Source organism: Hemicordylus capensis, chromosome 2, assembly GCF_027244095.1.
Source record: "Hemicordylus capensis ecotype Gifberg chromosome 2, rHemCap1.1.pri, whole genome shotgun sequence".
In the NCBI taxonomy this organism is placed as follows: Eukaryota; Metazoa; Chordata; class Lepidosauria; order Squamata; family Cordylidae; genus Hemicordylus; species Hemicordylus capensis.
The window spans coordinates 129923766-129948999 of record NC_069658.1 but is presented as its reverse complement, the minus strand read 5'-3'; the positions used below and the strand labels follow the sequence as shown (position 1 = coordinate 129948999).

At 42.1% G+C, this 25234-nt stretch overlaps 1 long non-coding RNA gene across 5 annotated transcripts in view; it reads left to right on the top strand.

Moving 5' to 3' along the window:
* Positions 1 to 24968, top strand: part of LOC128346578 (uncharacterized) — a 112494-nt gene extending 87526 nt beyond the window's left edge. For 4 of the 5 annotated variants that reach the window (XR_008317061.1, XR_008317059.1, XR_008317062.1 and 1 more), the window contains 5 exons: positions 7466 to 7561; positions 9214 to 10518; positions 16300 to 16331; positions 18309 to 18365; positions 20268 to 22375. This is a non-coding gene — a long non-coding RNA (uncharacterized LOC128346578). Of the gene's footprint in view, positions 1 to 7465; positions 7562 to 9213; positions 10519 to 16299; positions 16332 to 18308; positions 18366 to 20267; positions 22376 to 24729 lie in introns of those variants that run through there. The other variant, XR_008317060.1, reaches the window with a different exon arrangement.
* The last annotated feature ends 266 nt before the right edge of the window (positions 24969 to 25234 follow it).

The window sequence follows — 25234 nt, the reverse complement described above, 5'->3', positions numbered from 1 at the left end:
TCACTGGACCCTGGACTGCACATTGCCTGCTATCTGCTGTCTGGCTTTGTGTCTGTTTTCATATTCAGATGTAGTGCATCGAGGGTTGCCACGTTTTCCAAAAGGAATTCAATTCCTGGACACCACCATCAAAACTGTGTGTGTGTCCAAATTTTAAAACCGTTTTTACAGGGCTTGGAAAGAGTGCTCAACAGTGGAGTGGCCAAAGAATACTGTGTCTGGGGATGATGGGAGTTGTAGTCCAATGTCTTCTGGGGACCAAAGTTTGAGAACCTCTGTCGTAGCCACTTCACTGCTCCTATTGGTTCATCTAACTCAGTACTGTTTGCTCCAGCTGGTAGGAGCAAGATATCCCAAGATATCAGACTGAGGTCATGCAAGCTCCCCAGGTCTTCCACAGCCCTGTTACCTGATATCCCTTTTTAAAATGGGAGATGCACCTTTCTGGATTTAAAGCACACAGTCTGCCATAAACTCTGGGCCAGTCACTTCTCTCTCAGCCTAGCCTACTTAACAGGGTTGTTGTGAAAGAGAAACTTAAGTATGTAGTACACCGCTCTGGGCTCCCTGGATGAAGAGCAGGATATAATAATAATAATAAAAAATAAATAAATAAATAAATAAATAAATGGAAATATAAGCCACTGTGTGGTCAATATTTGCACAATATAACTGGAAAATCAAACATCACCAAGACCTGGCAATGGCTTAAGAATGGCAACTTGAAGAAAGAAACAGAGGGTTTCATACTGGCTGCACAAGAACAGGCACTAAGGACAAATTCAATAAGAGCAAAAGTCGAAAAATCCACAACAAACAGCAAGTGCTGCCTTTGTAAAGAAGCAGATGAAACCGTGGACCACCTAATCAGCTGTTGTAAAAAGATCACACAGACTGACTACAAACAAAGGCATGACAAAGTAGCAGGGATGATACACTGGAACATCTGCAAAAAGTACAAGCTACTTGTAGCCAAAAATTGGTGGGACCTTAACATTGAAAGAGTTGTAGAAAATGAAGATGTAAAAATATTATGGGACTTCCGACTACAAACAGACAAACATCTGCCACACAATACACCAGATATCACTGTAGTCGAGAAGAAAGAAAAACAAGTCAAAATAATTATCATAGCAATACCAGGGGATAGCAGAATAGAAGGAAAAGAAAAAGAAAAAATCACCAAATACAAAGATCTACAAATTGAAATTGAAAGGCTGTGGCAGAAGAAGACCAAAATAATCCCAGCGGTAATTGGCGCCCTGGGTGCAATTCCAGAAGACCTTGAAGAGAACCTCAACACCATAGGGGCCACAGAAATCACCATCAGCCAATTACAAAAAGCAACATTACTGGGAACAGCCTATATTCTGCGACGATATCTATAATAATAACAGCAACAACATTGATAAAATCCAGCCATCCCAGGTCCTTGGGAAGGACTCAATGTCTGGATAAAACAAACCAGTCAATAACACCTGTCTGACTGTGTAAACAACAACAACAACAATAAAGCTATGGCCTCTCCCTAGATCAAGATGTTCTGCATTCATACTAATGACAATTTGAAGCTGTTAGCATAAAGTGTTAAACTGGTTTAATTAAACATTATTATGTTCTGCATGTAGCATACCTTACATCAATTAAACCATTTGTTTTTAATCCACATTTTATCACTATATGTCACTCAATATGATCTCACAAAATCTTGAACTGGGTGCAGTAATCCATTGTAAATTAAAACTTTTAGAGAATGTCAAATAGGATTTATTTTCATATTAAAAAGTCCAATAGGAGATCAGACAGCCCTGAATGGCTACAGAGTCAATAAACAGATGTATAAATGAGGTTTTTCTCCATCATCACCATCACTGAAATTCAGAAAACATTCTGTGTTGTGCTTATAAGGCTGGTAAACATTGGATTCCAAAACGCATAATTCTGTGGCCATGACTTGCAAACCCAAGTTTCACACATGGAAGACTGTGTGTAACTGGGGTCCCCCCCAAAGTCTTATATTACGGGGATGGTGTGACCATCCCTCCTGGGCAGTAGCTTGTATTGCAAGTGGCAGAACTAGGTTTAACTTTCAGCCCTGAAGTTGACTCTTCAGAGGGTAAAACAAACTTTTCTCTCCATAGAAAACACCTGGAAAGCTGTGAATATGCACACAGAAATAATCCTTGGCTTTGTGGCTAATATGTTATAAATTATGCAAATTTTTGCCAAGGAGTAAAAAACAACAACCCACAGCCTGCTATAAAAACCTGAGATGCTTTGCATATGAAGAAGAGGAATGCAAAGCTGTTGGCTATGCTTATATAGTGGATAAGTGACAGCTGTGAAAAGAGCCTATTTCTTACTGTCCTTGGAGTTGATCTAAAGCCCATTATTGTGGAAAGAGAGGTGCCAATTCATTTTATGGACTTTCCAGATCAGTCCTCCAGACGTCTATTTAAATGAGCTGGATTCCCTCATGGAGAACTCCTAGACATTTCCATTACTGATACTGATACCCATTCCACCTTCTAAGCAGCAGCACCTGTGACCTACACTTTATAATGAAAGGCTCCAGGGCTTCTCAACTGAGCTGCAACTGCAATTTGTCATTTGAAAGTCCATAATGTATTATTGTTATGGATGAAGCTGGTTTGATTTCACATAGGATGCTTGGGGACTTGGCATTACAATCCCAACATCTCCAGGGACACCCAAAGTACCAAGTTTCCTGGGTGGACTCTTTGTAACATATGAAGAGCTAAGCCAGTTGCAGCCAGAAGAGCTTTAACTGGTCAGGGAGCAGACTACTCATTTCAAAATTCTCAGTTCCATCTGAGCACTGGCATCCCTCCTCACCCTGACTACTCCTTCCAGACTCCACCCCCTTGCTGGGGAGTGGGAAACCTTAAAGGAGCAGCCCTCAGGTCTAGAGCTGAGCCCCTTATCCATCTTTCCCTCATGAAGTCAGTGAGCAGGCACTGGAGAGTGCAAGGCCTTGGTTTGGACCAGGCCTGAGATCTCAGGAGAACCTGGCTTGGGGAGCACTGATTCTGTGAATCCGGGCTCTGGTTCTTGGATTCCAAGGATTTTGGACTGTTAGGGCTAATGTTGGGGGCTGAGTCTACCACCACCTCAGGTGACTGGAGTGGTTCTTCTCCCTGTGTGTCGTAGTCCTTATTGTTATGTAATGCTGGGTTGAAGACAATGGTTCCCATACTAACCTAGGTGCACATATGAACAACCCTGCTGGATCAGGCCCAAGGCTTATCTAGTCCAGCATCCTGTTTCACACAGTGGCCCACCAGATGCCTCTGGGAAGCCCACAGGCAAGAGCTGAGGACATGCCCTCTCTCCTGCTGGTGCTCCTCTGCAACTGGTATTTAGATGCATCTTGCCTCTTAGGCTGGTGGTGGCCTATAGCTCTCAGACTAGTAGCCATTGATAGATTTGTCCACCATTAATTTATCTAAGCCATTCATAAGGCTGTCCAGCCTGTTGTGTTGACTGCCACCACATCTTGTGGCAGAGAATTCCATAGATTAATTATGCATTGTGTGAAAAAGTACTTCCTTTTGTCCTACAATTCTTTGCAATCATTTTCATGGGATGGCCCCTGGTTCTAGGTGTGTGTGTCTGTGTGTGTGTGTGTGTGTGTGTGTGTAAGAGAGAGAGAGAGATTTCTCTGTCTCCACTCTTGCCATTCCGTGCATAATTTTACAGACCTCTATCCTGTCTCCCCTCAGTCATCTTTTGTCTAAACTAAAAAACTCCAAGTGATGTAGTCTTGCTTCATAAAGGAAGGTGCTCTAGGCCCCTGATTATCTTGCTTGCCCTCTTCTGCACCTTCTCCCATTCTATAATGTCCTTTTTGAGGTTTGGTGACCAGAACTGTATGTGGTATTCACATACAGGCAGCATCATATATTTGTATATGGGCATTATGATATTAGCATTTTTATTTTCAATCCCTAATTATTCCAAGCATGGAATTGGCTTTTCAGATTCAGAGAAAGTCTTGCCAAGTACAGAGGAAGTCTTGCAGAGGACGTCTCCCAGAAACATTCTGGACAGGAATGTTGGAGAGCAGAAAACACCCAAAGAAGGTTAAGGAAAGTTATAGGGCAGGCCATAATCACAGGGGCAGAGACTGTGATGAGAGGGGCCGGGTGGGAGGAGAAGGAAGAAAAAAAGATATGATGGATAGCAAGAAGAGCCATGACCATGGAGGAATAGATGGAAAAGAAAGAGCATGGGAAGAAAAAGGAAGAGGGAATACTGCTCATAGAAGACAGTTCTATCAATGATGAATACTTTTAAAGAGTTATTTCAGTTAGCACCCTGTTGGGCATTGTGTGTGTGTGTGTGGGGGGGTTACGTTACTAACATTAAGTTAGTGTTTCTTTAAGACAGGGCCTCAGCCTGTTAAGTTAGTTGAGACATTTCAAGATGCTAAGGTTTGTTGCTAGACAGTGAGCTAGTCTGGTGCTAGACTCAGGGCTGATGACATGGTACAGATCTAGGCTGGAAACCTGCCTCAGATAGTGTTGCCATATTCAAGCTCTCCAAATCCAGGCAAGCTAATTTGCATATTATTTGCATGGTATGCAAATTAGCCTGCAAATAATTTACGTGTTGTGCAAATTATGCAAATTAACTGATGCACTGTCCAGTTGACTTGTATTTTGCTCTGAATATCTACCAACAATAGTTGGGAGTTGGAGATGTTCTATTTGTCACAGTCACTATTTACATCCTGAGATAAACACATAAAATGTAACACCAAAATGACTATAGGCTGGAAAAGAGCAGGGGGCAAGGAGAATTCATAGTGGCTTAATGCAAATTAAACAAGTTGTTCTAGTAGGAACTAATCTGCCTACCTTCCTTTCACCATCCCTACAAGTGGATGAAAAACTAATTAAGAACTAATCTGCCTACTTTCCTTTCACGATCCCTACAAGTGGTCCAAATCAGTTAGACAGTTTACAAGTTAGTCTACCTGCATCTCAAATGTTCATGTGCCTGCCAACTTGAATTGGAGTGGATGACATCATCACAAACTATGTGTTTCAGGTGTCCCTATGCATCCCTACAACTGTACCAAATTTGGTTCAAATCGGTTCCCACTTCCACCTCAAATATTCATGTGTTTGTCATCTTGAATCAGGGTGGGTAACATCATTACAAACTATGCCCTTGAGCGATCCCAATGTGTCCCTACACCTGTAGCAAATTTGGTTCAATTCAGTTAGGCAGTTCACAAGTTAGCTCAATTGTGCCTCAAATGTTTACGTGTCCACCATCTTGAACTGGAGTAGATGACATCATCACAAACCATACCACTGAGGTGCCCTTGTGTGTCACTCACTACAACTGTGCCAATTTTGGTTCAAATTAGTTAGGTGGTCCACAAGTTAGCCCTTTTGCACCTCAAACATTTATGCATCTGCCATCTTGAATTTGGGTGGATGACACCGCAACTGTGCTGTTGAGGTGACCCTATGTTTCTAAAACTGTACCAAATTTGTTTCATATTGATCCAGGCATTGCAAACACACACACACACACACACACACACACACACACACACACACACACACACCTGGGTGATGTCATAAGCCTACTGGAAAGTGGGCTAAAAACAGCCAGCCTCCTATTCTTTATCTGACTTACTCTAAGTCCAGCGATTGAGCAGAATAGTAACTGCTCATTTTGCTCCACAACTCCAATTCTACAAGGGCTACAGCTTAGTTTCTTTTTTTATTTTTGAAATGAAAGCTGGGAATCTGGGCAAGCTAATGGGTGCTGGGGAACATGCTTAAAATCTGGGCACTACCCAGAAATCCAGGGGAGATGGCAACCTTAGCCTCAGATAAGTTGACTATTATCCACTAACATTTTTGTGAAATCATAACTGCATTAATAAATGGCCTTGGTTAACCCTGCAGTAGTGTGATTTTGTGTGCTCACTCTATACAACCATCACCACATCTTGTGGCAAGGTGTTCCATAAGCTAACCTAGTATTGTGTTAAATACTTTCCTTGGTCTACAATGCCCTTAACAGTTTGGGCCCGGGATACCTGAGGGACTGCCTGCTCCCAAGGGTTACTGCCCACTTGATGAGGTCATCTGAGGGGGCTCTGCTCCAGGTGCCGACAATGAGGGAGGCTTGGTTATCATGCACGCGAGACAGGGCCTTCTCTGTTGCTGCCCCAGACTCTGGAATGCTCTCCCCGTGGCCATTCGCTCCTCAGTATCCATCACAGCTTTTAGAAAGAGTGTAAAATCTTGGCTTTTTGCCCAGGCATTTATTTGATTCTCTGCTGCTGCTCTTTAAGCTGCTGCTTTTATGCTTTTGTTTTAAATTTTTAATCAGATTTGTTTAATATTTTTCTCTTAACATTTTAATTGTGTCTTTTTTACCATCTTGTGTTTAATTTTTTGCTGTAAACCGCCTTGGGATTTTTAATGAAAGGCGATATATAAATTTAACAATAAATAAATAAATAAATAAAATAAAGTGCCTGTGTGAAATATGTTCTTGCCAAATGCCATTCAGTTTCATTGGGTGACCCAGAACTGCAGTTATGCGAGAAGAATAAAACAACGACAACCCTACTCTCTGTTGATTCTATTCATATGAATCTTGCCCATATACCCCTTATTCTTACTGCGGATGTTACCCAGTAACTTCTATGTGGAGAATTCATCCAACAAAAGAACCAAATAGGAAATAACATCAGAATGCAAATGTTTTAGAAAGCAATCTTTCTCCTGACAATGTAGTGATTTGCTGCTGTTCAACCCAATACTTGTGGGAGGGGGGGTAGTTGTGATGAGCTAGAGTGTGAATCAAATGTTTGTCACATCCATAGAGTACAGTGTCATTTTAACAAGTCTCTATGTGCATTTTACTAGGAGAAAGGAATATATATTGGGAAGCATGTTGTGAGAGATCTAATAACTATTTATGGGAATACCAGATTTCAGAGACTGATCAAAATGTGACTCCACTAAATGAGAAATGGCTGCATTTATTGTTTAAAGTCACTCCTGTTTGAAGCTCAAGCTTCAGAGAGCCTTGACATTCATCAGGATCAAATCTTGTACTGGTGTAAATCAACATACTTGATTGACACTAAAGAGATGCTGATCAGTTGATGATCTGCAGATGCTTGGAGTCTTCCTGGATATCATTTTTATAAATGGCATCACCGGAATTATGCCAACGCAGTGGAATTACAGAGCGCAGAACATGGCCTTCAGTAATCCCTATCCAGTTGTCTCTGGAAATACAACAGCTCATCCTCATGGCCCATCATATGTTTAGGCTATTATATAGGGGGGAAAGCAGAAAATATGTAAGCAGGGGCCTGAGTGGGGCTTCCCATGGTGGGTGGTCATTGTGGTGATGGTGGTGATGAGCAGTAGTACTAAGACTTTTTATAAATTTTTCATTTCAGTGTCACTATCAAGGTGTTGTTTCCTTGTCTTCCCCATCACAAGCTTACAGAAGAGTAAAGACCTTGGGCAGCAGAATCAGGCTCTTTCCTTGAAGAGTGAGTTTCTTGCCTCAGGGCCAGAGTTGAGTGTCAAGTGTTCTTCCACTGGGCTCCCCAAAAGATTGGGAGTTTAGATACCTGCCTAATTTATACAGGCCCTCTCTACCTCAGTGCCACTTCCTGAAGTGTCCACACACTGGGTCACAAGTTGCAACATACCATGGCAGGTTCTTAAATGCTGCCCTGGCCCTCTCCTCTCCTCAGTGTTGCATGGGGAACAATACACTTCACCTCATGTTGCATTGCTTTATAATTCTGGGAGACAATCAAGCAGGTAATTGGACCTCAGATAATGTCATACACAATTGTTGCTTTGGTCTCCATTGACCCATCTGACTCCATGCTTAGGAGAAGTCAAACGATGTCCTTCAGAACTTTCAGACTTCATAATGGCAGAGGTCGAGAACCCATGCTCTGGAATGTTTTTCAGGATCCTTTTTGGATATAGTCTACTTTTGAGGGCCTCCAAGCCTTTTGAACATTTTGATAAGAGGCCTAAAATTTGATTTTCCATCTTGATTTTTTTACTTTTAGAGTTTGCATTACCAAACCTTTTGTGCCTTGTTAGACTGATGTTAAATTTGTCACAAACATATACAGCCGCTTCACACATCATGACGGACATCATCACCACTTTCGCTGGCCAGAACCTCGGTTATACACACATGCCCAACTTCCAGAGTCGGGAAGGATATGCTGAGATCAGGCATGCCATACGAATCCACCAATCTTGGCATATTCTACCCTACCTGTGGTTCAGAACCCAACATCTGTAACCCAGATCTGAAGTAAGTGACAGATGTCTGGTTGCAAACTGCAAGTAGGGTAGAATATGCTGAGATCAGTGGGTTCACATTGACATGCTCAATCTCAATATGTCTGTCCTAACACCAAAAGTCGGGTGCATGCATGCTCCCAAGGCCAAACCAGCAGTCTGCCATGTCACGTGAAGCTGCCCATAATAAGCTTCTGAATTATCCTATGCTAGAATAAATAAAAGATTAAATTATTTTCAACCATCTTTTGATTTGAGGCCCCCAAAGACATTGTAAGACAGCTGAAAATTTACAACTCCCTGCTATTCTGTTTGGTAAAACATCATGTTCATTATGTTTTATGAGGTAGCCAGAATGCTAATGAGAACTGAAAGGTGAGAATTGGTCTGCAGGAAAAAAAAGCCATACATTCCTGATAAATCACTGGTGAAACCCATAGAAAATGGCCACCAAGATCTAATGTGAGGCATGATTATTATTTGATTTAGGGTTAAAGACTCTTAGAATTTTCTCCCCCAGCATGTTACAAAATGGATTTCAAAAAAGTGCTACTTTGGGCCATAAATTCAATGTAAAGTTTAATTTGTGTATTTAATGAGATCTCCAAGGACATTAAATATTTGTCAGCTGTCAGAGATGATGAAAAATACTGCAGATGAAGCTAAGCACACTCTATTAATGGAGAAAGGCTGCTTCTTTATTCTGGAGGAAATACTTTGGGAAATCCATTGTGGAGTGTAATTACACATAGGCGTAACTCATCAGACACAGACATACTTGAGTTATTGGTGTATAGTAATGAAATTAATAAACAAACTATACGGCATTGTTAATAACAACATTCCATTTGGCTATGTCCTTTCTAATCTACAGATCACGCTGAAGGGCAGACACAACTCACTGGTGGAGCGAAGGCTTCCTGCTGCTTATAATCAGAAGAGCTGGTGATACATCTTTCTCTTGCAGTAGATGAGACTTTGCCAGCAGAGCTGAGGGGAGTGCAATTTCCTTTCGCCCATCCAGTCAGAATTTATGTTGAGAAAAAGGAAGTAGAGAGTGGATACAAGTAACTTCCCCATAACTCTTAGGTTATGAAATGCCATGATACTGGTCAGGAAATGTATTGCAGAAAAGATTGGGATTGTATTGATCCCAGTGGATAAGCCGAAAGATCACAGGGCTATGTTGTTCTTTCAAAATAAACATGTTAAGTACAGTGGTTAGAACAGAGCTGAATAACTTTGGCCCTTCTGCAGATGTTCAACTCCCATCATCTCTGACAATTGGCTACTGTGCCTGGGGATGATGGGAGTTGTAGTCCAACGACAGCTGGAGGAACGAAGTTGTGCAGCCCTGAGTTAGAATTATGGGCAAAGACTGGGGAGACCTGGGTTCAAATGCCCATTCAGCCAAGAAACCCGGGGGTGACTTTGGATCAGTCACTTACCTCTCAACCTACCCTACCTCACAAACGTTGTTGTGAAGATAAAAATAGCCACGTTACACTGCCATGAACTCCTTGGAGCAAAAGGGGATAGACATGTAAAGAAATGAACCTCTATTCAGACATTATGCTGTACAGGTGTGCAGATGTACATGTTTTTGTGTGAATGACTGTACCTGTGTTCATTTTAAAAGTGAACCTGGGTACAGGATCATCAAATGCATGGTACAGAGAGGAAGGGTTCTGCTTTACGTGTGTTCAACATCACATGTGAATATACAGGGAATTTACCTCGCTATCCGTGGACTCACCATCCATTTTTTCGTGTATCTGATTTCATATCTGCGGTTACAAAAAGGTTAAAACTCATGTATCCACTGTTCCTAGAGGCCCAGAAGTGACCGTGGAGATCACTACTGGCTGCCATTTTGTAAACATTTGTAAGCAGGAGCCATTTTGTAGCTCATTTATTTTTTAAAAAGGCATTTTTCTGTGTTTTTTGCAGTGTTGGGGCACTTCACAGTTTGGGGGCCACAAGGAGGGCACAAGGAGACTCTGCAGAGCATGGCGCAGTAGGGGTTTTTTTGGGGGGGGGTGTTTTTGTTTTTAACTTTTTTGCCTTTTTTTCCATCCAGGAACCTAACCCCCTGTTTTCCATAGGCACAATGCCTCATTACTCACAGTTTTGTTACCTGCAGTAGTAGGCAAGGAATGGAACCTGCACGAGTAACAAGGTTTGCCTGCACACTTGTACAAGTGTTGAACATAACATGTGAATAGCGTGTTAATATCTGATGCAACCTATATAGCAGGGCACACTCTGGACTTGATTTTTGCTGGACAACATGTCAATGGCCTGAGTGGCGCATTTAAAATTATCCCTTTGTAACGGACGGATGGTAACTTGGTAGGGTTTGGCATTGTCATGACTGCTATATCTGCAGGAGTAGAGGATCTTTTAAGACGGCTCATTCCCAATGGATCCACCTAGTTTCCAGGTGGCCCTCAGGGAGTTTTTTGTTGCCAGATCTTGTTGCTTTGGCTAACCTTTGGTATAAGTAGTCAACTTGGTTGGTAGACACAGTTATTCCTAAACAACCTCTCTTGCTTGGTGGATCTTGTTCTGCCCCTTGGTTTTCTTTGGAGTTAAGAGGCAATAAAACAGTAAGGATGATGGCGGTGGTGATGGCAGTGAAGAGATTGTACTTCTCTACCACCACTGCATCTGCCCAGTGAAGTTTCAACAGAGCTATGGTATCTGAGTGGTAAAGGATAGTTATGTACTGTCCCCGTGAAATTAGGGAGGAGCCCTTAGTAATAGTATCCCACGATGACTAGTTTACACAGCACTTACAGATAGAATCACTTGTATCCGCTCCAACTTGGATTCCAGGTTGTCCACAAATCCAGTGGAAGTGTCATGGGAGAGGAATGGTCCTATTTATGTTAAGCTGAAAGCCTCGCCTTACTTCCGTGGCTTTCCACCATGCAGTATGTCAAGGGCAGCCAGTTCAGTAGGAATTTTGGAAGAAGGAAGAGTTCTGAAATGACAGCAGGGATTTTAGTCAGAGTTCTGACTGTTGGGACTCCCTACTGTCATGTCTGAAGTCCTTCTGATAGTGCCTTGTGGTGGGCATATCAGTCCAATATTCCTATCAGGCCGACAAGACTGCACAGCCCAAGAAAATGGGTGAATTGTGAGTATATGTCACAGTGGGAGAAAATCAGTATTGTAGGTTTTGTGCTTTTAGAGGTGGTAGAGGAACAAGAGAGTCGGAGGAGAAACCCATACTTATATGTTCCTGCCAAGTAGCTGTTGCATTTGACACAATGTATTTTGCTGATTTCCATCACTGGTCTGACCTTTTCAAGCTTTCAGTGTTTTATTGAAGGATATCAGTGCCAGCTGATAAGCTGAAGAAAGATAGACTAATCATACCCTGAAGTATACAATGCATCACCCGTGTTTAACCTGGCATAGTTTAGATGACATTTTTATTATTTAATATCTACCATCAATGATGTAAAACAATTTTATGGAAGGTGCTTAAAAGCCCCTCTTATCTGATATCAGAAGATGCCAAACCTCTGAACTCATCCCCTAGATGTGATTTACCTGTCAGCGGCTTTGGTGCAGCAGTTGCAAACCTGTTAGTTTTTTCTGAATTAAAATACTGTGGCATGAAATATTGGCTCGTTTTGCCTGAGCGTATCGAACTGTTGATAATTGGGGCACACGGCATGTGTTATAGCAGAACTCAATGTGATTAATAAGAAATAAATGAAATGTTTGGACATGTGCCAGTCTTACTGAAGCTGATTGGAATAATCATATGCAATAGAGTTTAACATGCAAATATTTATCATGTGTGACTCAATACAGGCATAAATTAGAATGTCCCTCAGATCTGTCCAGCTCTGAATTAATGGCCACTGAATGGAATTCAGAAAGGATTTATGTGTATATCAGGATATGGGTATTGAATCAGTCATGGTGAATCAGGCATGGGTTCTCTATATGCACCATGAGGGCCACTGCCCTACCACCCAACCCACGTTGGTGTCCCTAAGAGCTACCCATGGGAGCAATGGGGTGTTTTGAGTTTTCCCATCGTTCCCTATAGCCAAAACACTTGAACTGTTCCATCTAAACAACTGGGTTGATGATTCCTGTTTTGACAAAATGCTTTGGCCATCTGTATTTTGTTTCAAGCTAGAAACAAAATGCAAAATCCATTTCATTCACGTCCCTAGTTACTGTCACACTATTCCACAGATTTTTATGTTGCTATCAGCCTACACAGCTAGTGGATTGGAGCATGGAGGACCTAGCCAAATTGTGTTTCCATGGTTATGATTTTGTAAGCCAGTACAATATGCCCCCATGGCGTGAATATGGGCCATTGAAATTCCTCACTTTTTAGAACTCAATTGGAGCTGCCCCATGCACAATCTCCTGTAAACCAAAGGTGTTTTTCTGTAATTAAATATTGTCATAAACTTGAATCTGGTCTACTTCTCTTCTTACTGACATGGTAACGCTATCTGGGTCTGGACTCACACCATAGATGGGGTTACCATGATTGTCTTCCATAAAAATAAAACTAGTATGTCAGAGAGAAGGTTTTTAGTTCCCATCAACAGCTTTCCTCCTCTGTGAAAGATGTGGTACAAGGCATCTTTCTCCTTTATACTATGTGCCCCCCAGCCCATTCATATGTATATATTACTCATGAATCACAAGGTTGGTAGACATCTAAATTTATATCCAGGTTCTACTGAGCTGTAGCTTAGAAGTAAATCCCATAGTTACTTCCAAGTTAATCATGCTCAGAATCATGGCCTTACTTTGACAAACCTTATTTTTTATTGATAGCTTTAGTTCTCTTTGCGGGGGTGGTCATTACTTGATACCTTTACTTGGAGGTGCCATAGGTTTTGAAGAACGAAAACGTTTCATGAAAATAGAATGCGATGAAGTCTTCAAATCAAACATCTCAATTGTGCAAAGATATGCCACAGGGGTCTTTATACTCATGCATTAACTTGCTAATTTATTAAACATTCCTCCTTCTTCTGAAGGCATGCAATCAGCTGAAACGCACATCATGCCTTACAGTAACATTCAGTAGATTTCGAAGTAAGGGGCTGAGATACTGCTAGTTGATCACAAAATATAATATGTGTATTAAAATGGCACTAACAGCCATTTACCACAAATTGCTATAGATTTGGTCTTCATTTCTGCTCTAAGGCCTGGGACAGCCCCATTGAATGGACTAGAGCTATTTAAGATTGCCTACACAATAACATGAAGGGAAAACAGAAAAATTGCCTAGCCAAGTTACTAAGGAAACAACAGTGAGGAGTATATGCATCACTGTATAGGCTCACTCATACTTATTATAAGGCCTCTGCAATCTTCTATAACACTTTACATTAAAGAACACGTTTAACCTCCTCTTCCTCAATGAACCCAGAGCAGGAGTTTCTTCTGTCTTTGACTAGGTTAGGCTAAGAGATGGTAACTGGCACAAGGTTTACTCTGATGCTCTAATCTCTATACACAGTGGCTTTCTTTAATGTTCACAGTACTTCATAGAGATTATCTCAGGAATCTTTACAAGAATCCTGTAAAGTAGGTTGGGATTATCTTCTCAAGAGAGAAAGTGGCTTCCTTAACACCAGTGTTTTTGAAAGCAGGGGTGGGCATTAAGTAGCTGAGGAGCTACTGATAACTCCTGATCTTCTCTGAGGTAGCCCTCCAGGACTTTGGGCCTGCCCTCACCTCTTGCCTGTTGGCTTCTCAGAGGCATCTCATGGGCCACTGTGGGAAACAGGATGCTGGATGAGATGGGCCTGATCCATCAGGGCTGTTCTTATGTATGGGGCAAGGATGAAGCAGGTATTGGGGGTGTGCGAGCCAGCTTGGCTCGGTGGCTCACCCTCAAACCAAACTGGAGCAGGTCCGAGGTCAAGTCAAGCCAAACCTGGCTTGAAAACCCACCTCAGGAACCTGCTTGAGGGCTTGATGGTTATACTTGAAAAGGAGAATCCTTCAAGTAACTGGGTAAATGCAGGGGTGGGTGTGTAAGGCAAAAGCTAGTCTTAGTCTTTCTTTTACCTTTGAAAACAAGCCACTGGCATGGGACTCCTTCCACCCCCTCAGCTCCCCCGCAAATGACAGGCTGGCCATGTTGTGGCCTGTTTGGGGCCTCTGCACATGCACAGCCACCATAACAATGACTTCTGCGTGTGTGCAGAGGCCATTTGTGTCACCAAGTGATTTGAACATGTAGAGGTCATTGTAATGGTGGCCGTGCATGCGCAGAGGCCCAAAACAGGTCTCAGCATGAACGGCCTGACTTTTGGAAGGCCAGTGGGGGGTGGGGATGGGGGGTAGGGTGGAAGGAGCCCCCACCACCACCTCCATTGTCCCTGCTGACCTTTTTCACCATCTAGACCTGGCAACCCTACACAACTCCCATTTGTCCCAGTAATGCCTGAACAGGAGAACTTCGAATGGGATTTTGTCCCATGGATCGGATCTATCAGTTTGCCACCCTAAAAACACCCAAAATCTGTTGCCTGAAACTGTTTCCTCACCTTCAGTCATGGTAGGACCACCTCTGCAAGTATGTATTATGAAACGGAGTACTAAGTTGAGGTGACTCTGGTGAAGAACATGATGGATCAATTCCAGGCAGTTCATTGGTCTGCATGGTGCCAGCTGAAACACAGCATCTTTTATGTGTAGCGATCAGAAGGAAATAAAAGTTTGAGAAAGCAGCCAGGTACTTGGGATAGGCCACCCATAAACTGAGACTAAAGATTAGCGATAAAAGACATAGTGCTGTTCGAAGCGCTGTCAATGTCACAACCCTCTTTTCTCTGCTTCTTTCCATGAGCTTTGAATGTGGAAAAAAATCATACTACCATATGAGCTTTCTTTTTGTTCCGGTCTGCTTTTCCTGGAAAGATAGGACTCTGTAGGAGCACTTAGTGCTGATTTGAATATTTAGTCATTGACATGGTACGGTCTTCTGACATTACTGTCAGAGGCGTAACTATAGGGGGGGCAGGGGGGCACGTGCCCCGGGCGCCATATTTTTTGGTCACGTGGGGGGCGCCGCCATGACAAAAAAATTTTTTTAAATTTTTTTTAAATTTTTTGTTAATACAAATGTTTCCTGCTCAGTGCAGCAGCGCTGCAGCAGTTAAGGGAGTGCGTCGGCGCCCCCTCCCCCACGAGCGGTCCCTTCCGTGCCGCCCACGCCCCCCCCCATTGCTTTGCTGGCGCCTGGCGGCCAGTCAGTGGCCTGGCCTGGCGGCGGCGGCGGACACTTGTGAGGAAAATCCTAAGTATAATGTAGTATGTTGGGGGGCAGGGGGGGCGCCATTTCAGTGCTTGCCCCGGGCACCTTTTTCCCTAGTTACGCCTCTGATTACTGTATCAGATCTCATGCGTGTCGTGTTTCAGTTTGGGAGCAATCCTGTGTAAAAACAACAACACTGCAGCCTTCCCTCTGATGTCCAAACATTTCATGTAGGGCACAGTTTTGATATGAAAACATTTCTCAGAAAATACTGCTCTTTGAAATTGAGATGGTACACTCACCTGAGGACATTGTACTAGATTAGGGATGGGATGTTTAGTAGCCTTCTACATGGATGGAGAATTAGAACACATTTAGCAGAATCAAGGAGTTGTCCTAGGACTGTACCACTTTTGAATGGAGAATACTACTACAAAAAATATGTATTTACCACATTTAAAAAAGCGGCGGGGGGGGGATTCTCAAACCAACTTACATAGAAAAAGAAGAAAAAATTGGGTTTCCTGTCCCAATTGGGGGCCCTCACAATCCAAAGAGGTAAACACCACTACCAGCAGCAGCAAGAACAACAACAATAACTGGAGGGATGCTGTGCTGGGATTGGATAGAGATAGAGTGTCCTATATTTTAATGCTGTTCCATTTTTTTTTTTCTTTAATGAACTCTCCCACAATGTAGAAAATTGCCAGATCTGGAAGAAGATTACACAGGTAAGGTTTTAATAGAATGTATTTAAAACCCATTTGTTCTACCAGGCCTTCAGAATACAAGAATGGAAGTATCTTTACCGAGATTGCTGCTGATTTTCTGTTGGTTGTTTTCTCTGTCTGTGATGTTTTGATTGATGTATTTAGTTTTTAAAATGTTTTAGCATATTTTATATTGTACTAGCTGGGCTGGGTGCAGAGCATCTGCACCTCTGGAAAGCCCACCCACCACCACTGCCTGTTTCTCCCCAACGCCCCCATTGGCGTGCCTAGCTTTCTGGCCAGCCGGTCCACACCCCTGTGCTTTCTGGGTGGCGGGCCTTCTTCTCTCCCCCCTTCCCCCCTGGTGCTTTCTGGCTGGTGGCCGGCCCACCACCTCCTCTTGCCCGCCCACTCCAGGCAGTGGCCTCCTCCTCCTGGAGGCCGGGCTGGCCCACTGCCGTTGCCTCCGCCTCTTCCTTCTCGAGGCCGGGCCAGCCCAACACCACCTCCTCTTCCCGTTGGCCGGGCCTGCCTGCCGCCGCCTCCTGCTCCCCGCTATTTTCTTTCCTGTTCCCGTAGCTGCTCGCAAAGTCTTGTGAGAGCTGCCACACATGGGATTAGCAACGGTTACATTTAAGAGAATTAAATATATAGATTTTGTTCATCCTTTTAGCTGCTTTGGGGGCATTTGGTGAAAGGTAGGATAGACACCTAATAAGAAAGTAGTAAATAAGTCACCTGAAGTGGCGTAGCGGGGAAATACTTGACTAACAAATAGAAGGTTGTCAGTTCAAATCCCTGCTGGTACTATATCGGGCAGCAGCAATATAGGAAGATGCTGAAAGACATCATCTCATACCACGCGGGGGGAGGCAATGGTAAACCCCTCCTGTATTCTACCAAAGACAACCACAGGGCTCTTGGGTGCCAGGAGTCGAAATCGACTTGACAGCACACTTTACTTTACCTTTAAATACATACATACATACATGAGATCTGTGGTGCCTATAAGATCATGCCCTTTCATTGCCACCTGCAGCTCCTGCATAAGCTGGGGATACTTCTGTTAGATTCCTCTGAGAGCCTTGGAGTGTCCTCATGGGAGCCTGCTCTATGCAGTTGACTCCTACAGGACTGAACAGTTGCTGTTGCTGCCACAACAGCCCACCAAAGCCAAGGGATATCTCAGAGTTACTACAGGGTTCATATATTTCCAAGGAGGGGTTGAACACAAGTGTCAAGGGACCCTTGCCCAAGAAGTGGACAGATCTTGTAGGCATTAAACCCCTCTCCCTAGTGCTGTCAGAGAAGCTTAAGGATGGTAATAGAACCTGGAAAGAAGTGGCAACAGTTGCATTACTTGTAAAAAATAATGTTAGTTTCTCTGTGTTGTGATATGGGTGCCCTAAACTCCATGTATCCTTAAAGTTGTTTCAAACATTTCCATGATGTTTCTCCCATTTTTTTTCCAGTCCATCCCAGAAAAAGCTTCATCTGCTCAATCAGGGGCATAGCTAGGGGAGAGAGAGACTGTGTTCACCCTTCTTCCTGGCGGCCCCTCAAAGAGAGGGAGATAATGAAGAAAATAGGGAAGGGTGGAGTGGGTGGGTGGGTGCCTCAGGAGCTGGGGCCCCCAGGTTCTTTGAACCCACTCATTCAATTATAGCTCCACCCCTGTGCTCAATAGCTTCAAGTTATGTTTCTTTTAAAGGCACAGGACGAGAGATCAAGGTGAACACACGCTAGGTGTCATCTTCCTTTCCAAAGTCTTTTTTCTGTAGCAGGGATGGCCAACCTGGGGCTCTCCATAAATTTATTGCTGTTGGGGATGATGGGAGTTGTAGTCTAACAGTCTAACCACTGTTGGAGGGTCTCAGATTGGCCATTCCTGTTCTTCAGTAATCATTATTTAATATCATGACTATTTTGGTTCAGAATGCCAAAATGGGGGAAAACTCCTTTCACACAGCTTGCATTATTGTGTTGTTATGTTTTTAGTTAAAAGAGATTATCATCAAAGGTCTGAGGCAACCCTAGTGGATGGGCAAACAGAAGGTAGATATAATTGATTATCGCTGTGAGAAATTTCTCTGTAATTGTGCCTGTCTAAAGCTGTGCTAAGGATTCATCTGTGTACTGATGAGATGGAGTTTTATACCTATAATATTTATGCCCAGTTCGTTTAACTGGGTGAATGGCTATAAATAAACCTGTCCATTTGAGAGATGATCACATCCCCTACCATATTCTAGCAGTCATATTCCTACAAGCCTGTGTGTAGAAAGAAGGATGATGCAGATAAGGTCATTTTTGGAGATGTCAACCACCAATAGCTTTTTTTGAGTAAGTAGCTGGGAATTTCAGTAGCATCCTCATAGAGCTTATCACAGGGCAGGCTTGATTATATTACTCCAGAAATAATCTGTAGCTGAGCCCTATGCTCTTCGAGTATATGGAACAAATCCACACATTTCATTCATTCATTCATTCATATTCATTCATTCAATTTATATACCGCCCTTCCTAAAGTGGTTCAGGGCAGTTTACACTACACTAAAAAAATACATAACAATTAAAATGAAAAACCAGTTAAAAGCAGATTAAAATTAAAATCAAAAACCAATTAAAAACAGATTAAAATTGCAATAAAACCTAAATATCATATACACATTTCATAATGACTAAATGTCATAAAGAGATACACATTTAAGCAAAGAACACACAGAAAGGCTGCAGTCCAATGCAAAGTTACCTGGGAGTTAGCCACATTGAACCCAGTGGGACTTATTTCTGAAGGAGTCTGTGTAGGATTGGGCTGCACGTTAGCAATCTTGTTCCAAATGTCATCTTCATTTTTAAGACTAGGGTTATGATGCAACTATGATGTAACTGTTCTTCAAACAGTTATGAAGAAACTAGATGTAACACGCACAAAGCTGCCACTTTTATTTGTTTTATTTTCCCTTCCCCCAGTCCTTGCCATGGTTCCAGACCACCTGATTTTATTCCTCAGATATATGTCTACTGCTAACTCACTAATTCTACATGTTGACTATCATGACTACATGCTTAGTGACTACTGAGAGGGTCTAGGTGTACATGACAATGGCATATCACCCTTTGCTTCCAATAAAAAGGTCACAGATGAGTATTGATGGTTTTATCAAAAGACTAGTAACATGGTTTTAGTTACTATGAGGCATTACAAACCGACCACAAAAAAATGCTTTTAAAATACTCACTTTCCCTTTATTTTCTTTCTTTCTTTGCAATTTAATCTTGAATTTATCCAAGAACAGCACTTTAAGCCTTGCTAAGACCCATGCTTCGCCAACTGAAGTCTGGTTTATTAACATTTCAGAATGACGAAGCTCTGCTATTCTTTTAATTTGGAGGTTCTGCTTCCATGATATAACACAAGTCATGTGCTCGAACATGAGGCATTTCCCTGGAAATGCTCATTAAAAGAAAAAGTAGCCAGGTAACATCTGCAACCTGGAAAACAGTGAGCTTGCTCTGTACCTGTTGATCACCCAATAACTTCAAAAGACACCTTGAAAATGCTGTGGCCTTGTGGTCACCGGAAACATTGCTGCAACTTTACAGGATGGGATGGTACAACCATTTTTACTTAGGAACAGGTTCACTTTCTTTAGTATCTCTCTTCTTTTGTGCAGAGGATGAATTTACAGAGTGGCAGCCTGCTGCTCTATAGCGCATCTGGTTTTCAGGAAACATATTGGAGGCGTTTGCTACTTTTGACAAACTGTTATATGCGCGGTCTATGGTTATGAAGCCTATAGCATCACTTGATGGATTACAACTTATAAACAATCCTTTTCCAAAATGTGTCTTTCCATTTGGTTAGACTAAAGATAAGGCACCAACATGTGGAAATATATTTTCTCTTAAGATATCATGCCATTTAATTAAATCCTTTTTCATTTCTTTTGACAGGTGAAATATGAGCTTGCCGATAAAGAGCTTTCCCCCTTGATTACTAGCTTTACATCCTAAGAGAAGGAAGATATAGATTTCCCCCCCAATGTACTGTAAAGCTCATCTCTTTGGGGTCCTTCTCCCTCCCCATAGGAGAAATGTACTATATTTCCTATCCCTACTTTAGCTGAGTTTGCTCAATTGTAAGTGGGCAAGGAAGTTTATTAAGCTGAGTTTGCATGAAACTGTGTTTGAAAGATGAAAGCATTATTATATCCTGTATATTATTCACCCTATCCTACAAAGGTTGGGTAGAAGAGTGCATTTCAAACTGTGTTCCAGGGAGCCTGAGCTTCCTTGGAAGCTAATGAGGGCTCCATACCGAGAAAAATAAGGGTGGACAAGAACATAACTTGTGAATAACTGTACATGCATACGGATCTCTATGTGCATAGAGATGTGCATACAGATTGTAAATGCATTCAATATAATGTGTGGCAAAGGCTCATGTTTGTTATTGAAATGATATTTAATACGGGCTAACTGCAGCTGTGGCATGATCAAGCAGAGACAGACTCCAGTGGTTCTGCTTTGTCGACACATGCTCAGATGTTATTTATTTTAACCCTTTAGAAATAACATTAGAAATATTGGGTCTGTTGGTTATTTTAATATTTGTACTTGCACCCAAATAAATGACTGTTTCCCTCTGGAACTAAGAAACATAGTCAATGGCTTTAAAATTTGCTAAACTAGCCAAACAGTTTGAAAACATTGGATCCAAACAAGAGGTCACAGGAACATAGGAAGCTGCCATATATTGAGTCAGACCACAGGTCCTTCTAGCTCAGTATTGTCTACATACACTGGCAGCGACTTCTCCAAGGTGGCAGACAGGAATCATTCTCAGTCCTTTCTTGGAGATGCCAGGGAGGGAACTTGGAACCTGCTGCTCTTCCCAGAGCGGCTCAATCCCCTGAGGGGAATATCTGACAGTGCTCACACTTCTAGTCTCCCATTCATATGCAACCAGGGTGGACTCTGCTTAGCTAAGGGGACAAGTCATGCTTGCTACCACAAGGCCAGAATAGTTGGAAGATGTTCATTTCCATCCAGGTTAATACCAGTTACAAAGCTTGTGTGACCAACGAACTCATTCAACATGTTTTCTTTCCTCTCACTCTTAGACTCGGATGCAGTGTAGGGTGGTGAGAAATATTCACAAGAGCACTGAGTATAATATGCTGTGCTACCTATTGCTTACTGCAATAACTGTTTTTCTGGATCTCATTGACAAAGGGGGAACAAAAAAGGAGGGAATTTCAAATGAATTCAAAGGGACTGGGAAGCAGAGAGAACCCTTACATCAGGAGAGGAGGAAGGAGTCAAGGAAGGTTTGATTTTGTGCCTTCTTTTCTTTTCTTAGCACTGAATATAATGCTGTGCTATTGCTTGCTGCTATAACTATCTGGTTTTTCTGGATCTCAGATTGACAAAGGCAGAACTCGAGTGCCTTCCTTCCTTCTTTGAGCTGGGGTTTGGTCTGTTTGTGAGATGGTGTTGTGTCAAGACATGGACAGTGGCAGCTCAGCACGATGGGTCTGTGTAATATTTCTTGGTGATTGCTGTGATGAGCGCCATGTCTGGCCTTGACTAACTTGTGCTGCATTCACTGTTCTGCTCTGCTCTGCAATCTGCATTGCAAAGTGTACTCAGTCAAAATGTGGCTGAAGACATTGCTGTAGCTGAACTTACGGCTATGTTTGCTGGGCTGCTTAAGGTGCTGCTGTGCTGTGGCAGCGGTTTCAAGTAAGGACAGAGTCATAATTGTGTGTGAGAGAACAACTTGAGCCAATTATGTTACTGCATGCAGACACTGTGACTGGCAGTGGATTCTGGGTTAGTGATTCATTTTTGGCCATCTTTCGACTGTGTGTTTGGCAAAACGTTTTGTTCTGGGTTGGGAGGGACTGTGTGTACTAATTCTCTGCAGTGTTATTTTTCAAGGCAGGGTTGCAAAATTTGTGCTCTGCTTGTTTCACCCATAGGGAACAATGGGGAAGTCAAACCACCCCATTATTCCCCATAGATAGGTCCTCGGCACACCCAAGCAGGTTGGGTGGTACGGCGTGATGAGTGCTAACTACCACCTAGCCCACAAAAAAAATGAGCAAGGGGGTGATTTTTAATTTAAACTCCCATAGGATCCTATGGGTTTTTTTAAAAAAAGTTTAATGTTTTGTTAAGTCACCTGCTTGCCTGTTTTTTTGTGGGTTGGGTGGTAGGTAGCACTTATCATACCCTACCTCCCAACCCACTTTGGTATCCCTAGAACCTACCCATGGGGAACAATGTGATTTGAGTTCCCCATTGTTCCCCATGGGCGAATTGTGATTTATTTATTTATTTGCAATGGCTGGCTGGTTTGATGAATTGATTCAAGTGTTTGCAATTAGATTAGAGGTCAAATTGAACTGCAAAAAAACAATACATGCACACCTCTAGTGTTCCCTGAAAACTTTTTCCCTTACAGCTTCTTCCGCATCCTCTGCATGCAGGTTCTCTTTTGCAAACAAGCAGGGGGGGAAAGTAGTTAGATGTAGCCTTATCATGATGCATTATTAATTATTATGTCTTGTTTACACAGTCAGGCAGGTGTTATTAACTGGTTTGTTTTATCCAGACATCGAGTCCTTCCCAAGGACCTGGGATGTCAGAATTTTGTTATCAGTATTGTTCTTCTTGTTGTTATAGATATCATTGCAGCATATAGGCTGCTCCCAGTAAAGCTGCTTTTTGTAATTGGCTGATGGTGATTTCTGTGGCCCCTATGGTGTTGAGGTGCTCTTCAAGGTCTTTTGGAATTGCACCCAGGGCGCCAATTACCGCTGGGATTATTTTGGTCTTCTTCTGCCACAGCCTTTCAATTTCAATTTGTAGATCTTTGTATTTTATTATTTTTTCTTTTTCTTTTCCTTCTATTCTGCTATCCCCTGGTATTGCTATGATGATTATTTTGACTTGTTTTTCTTTCTTCTCGACTACAGTGATATCTGGTGTATTGTGTGGCAGATGTTTGTCTGTTTGTAGTCGGAAGTCCCATAATATTTTTACATCTTCATTTTCTACAACTCTTTCAATGTTAAGGTCCCACCAATTTTTGGCTACAGGTAGCTTGTACTTTTTGCAGATGTTCCAGTGTATCATCCCTGCTACTTTGTCATGCCTTTGTTTGTAGTCAGTCTGTGCGATCTTTTTACAACAGCTGATTAGGTGGTCCACGGTTTCATCTGCTTCTTTACAAAGGCGGCACTTGCTGTTTGTTGTGGACTTTTCTACTTTTGCTCTTATTGCATTTGTTCTTAGTGCCTGTTCTTGTGCAGCCAGTATTAAACCCTCTGTTTCTTTCTTCAAGTTGCCATTCTTAAGCCATTGCCAGGTCTTGGTGATGTATGATGATGGTGATGATGATGATGATGATGATGATTTTATTTTATTTCTATACCACCCTTCAAAAATGGCTCAGGGCGGTTTACACAGAGAAATAATAAATAAATAAATTTGCATTATCATGACACTGCATTATTCCAGAGGCATTCCTAGAACAAAAATGGCAGTCAGACCAGCCACCCATAAGAGGCCTAGCACTTCCACCACTGTTTCCACCATTGCAAAGGCACAGTATAACCTACAAATAAAATGATCAATAACAGTTGGTGTTGTTACAACAAAAGAGCACTAAGCTGCCTCTCTCGACATTTTTGTAAAATTTCTCACTCAGCCCTGAAGTTGCTCATTTTAAATTTATTTCCTCTTGAACCTTCAAATTTTGTCAGGAAACCTTTTCAATCAGTATTAGTAGAACGTGCAAAACTTCATATGAATTAATAAACAAAGCCACTGAATGGCGCAGCAGGAAATGACTTGCCTAGCAAGCATGAGGTTGCCAGTTTGAATCCCTGCTTGTACCCATATCGGGCAGCAGTGATACAGGAAGATGCTGAAAGGCATCACTTCATACTGCATGGGAGGAGGCAATGGTAAACCCCTCCTGTATTATATGAAAGACAATCACAGGGCTCTGTGGACACCAGGAGTTGACACCAATTTGACAGCACACTTTACCTTTACCACTCAGTTAACAGCCAGAGCAGCCAACCACTTGCAGATGAATGTTTCACTAGCACAAAACCATTGCACAACTAGTGTTTTTCTACTACAAACACACTAGTTCAGCAGTTGCATAACTGCAGCATGCCTCATTCATTTTAATGGGGACATTTGCACAAGAGCACTATAGTGTAATTATGCAAATAGTACAGAACAGTGTAATTCTGCAAATCCGTGTTTTTAGTGCAGCTAAGCTAATTTCTTGTGCTAATGCAAATTTGCTTGCTCCACCAGCAGTTCATTGCTCTGGACGTTAGCCATTGTTGACAAAACAGTACACATTTAATTTTTTTCTCATTCCTTCTTACAGGAACAATTCTATTAGAACCAAATTATGGTAAAATTGAACATGTGCCTTTTAAATCTCATTGATTTGAAATTAAATCGATGAAGGCTTCCTAGACACTATCGTCTGATACTGGATGAGACATTTTATTCAAGCAGCAATGGCAGTAACAGACTAATAGAACTCATTTATCAACTGTAAATTAGTCAGTAAATTAATAAGTTATTGGATTTACTTAAAATTATCTTGTGACTTAACCTGTATAATCAATGCATTGAAAATGTTCATAGAATATTTGGAAAATAAAATAAAAGATAAAACAAATAGCTAATTATTCCCATTTATTGAAAAGGGTTTGATGACTTACTTTAGTAGGATTGGGGACTTAAGAGTGCAATCCATATTCCTTTGAAGTAGGGATATGCACAAAACAGATTTTGCTTTACTCTTCCTGGTCCTGGTGGAGCCCTTTAGCATCTTCTGCCAGCTTCCTCATTTTTCCACCTTTTCTATTCCCTCTTTCTTTTTT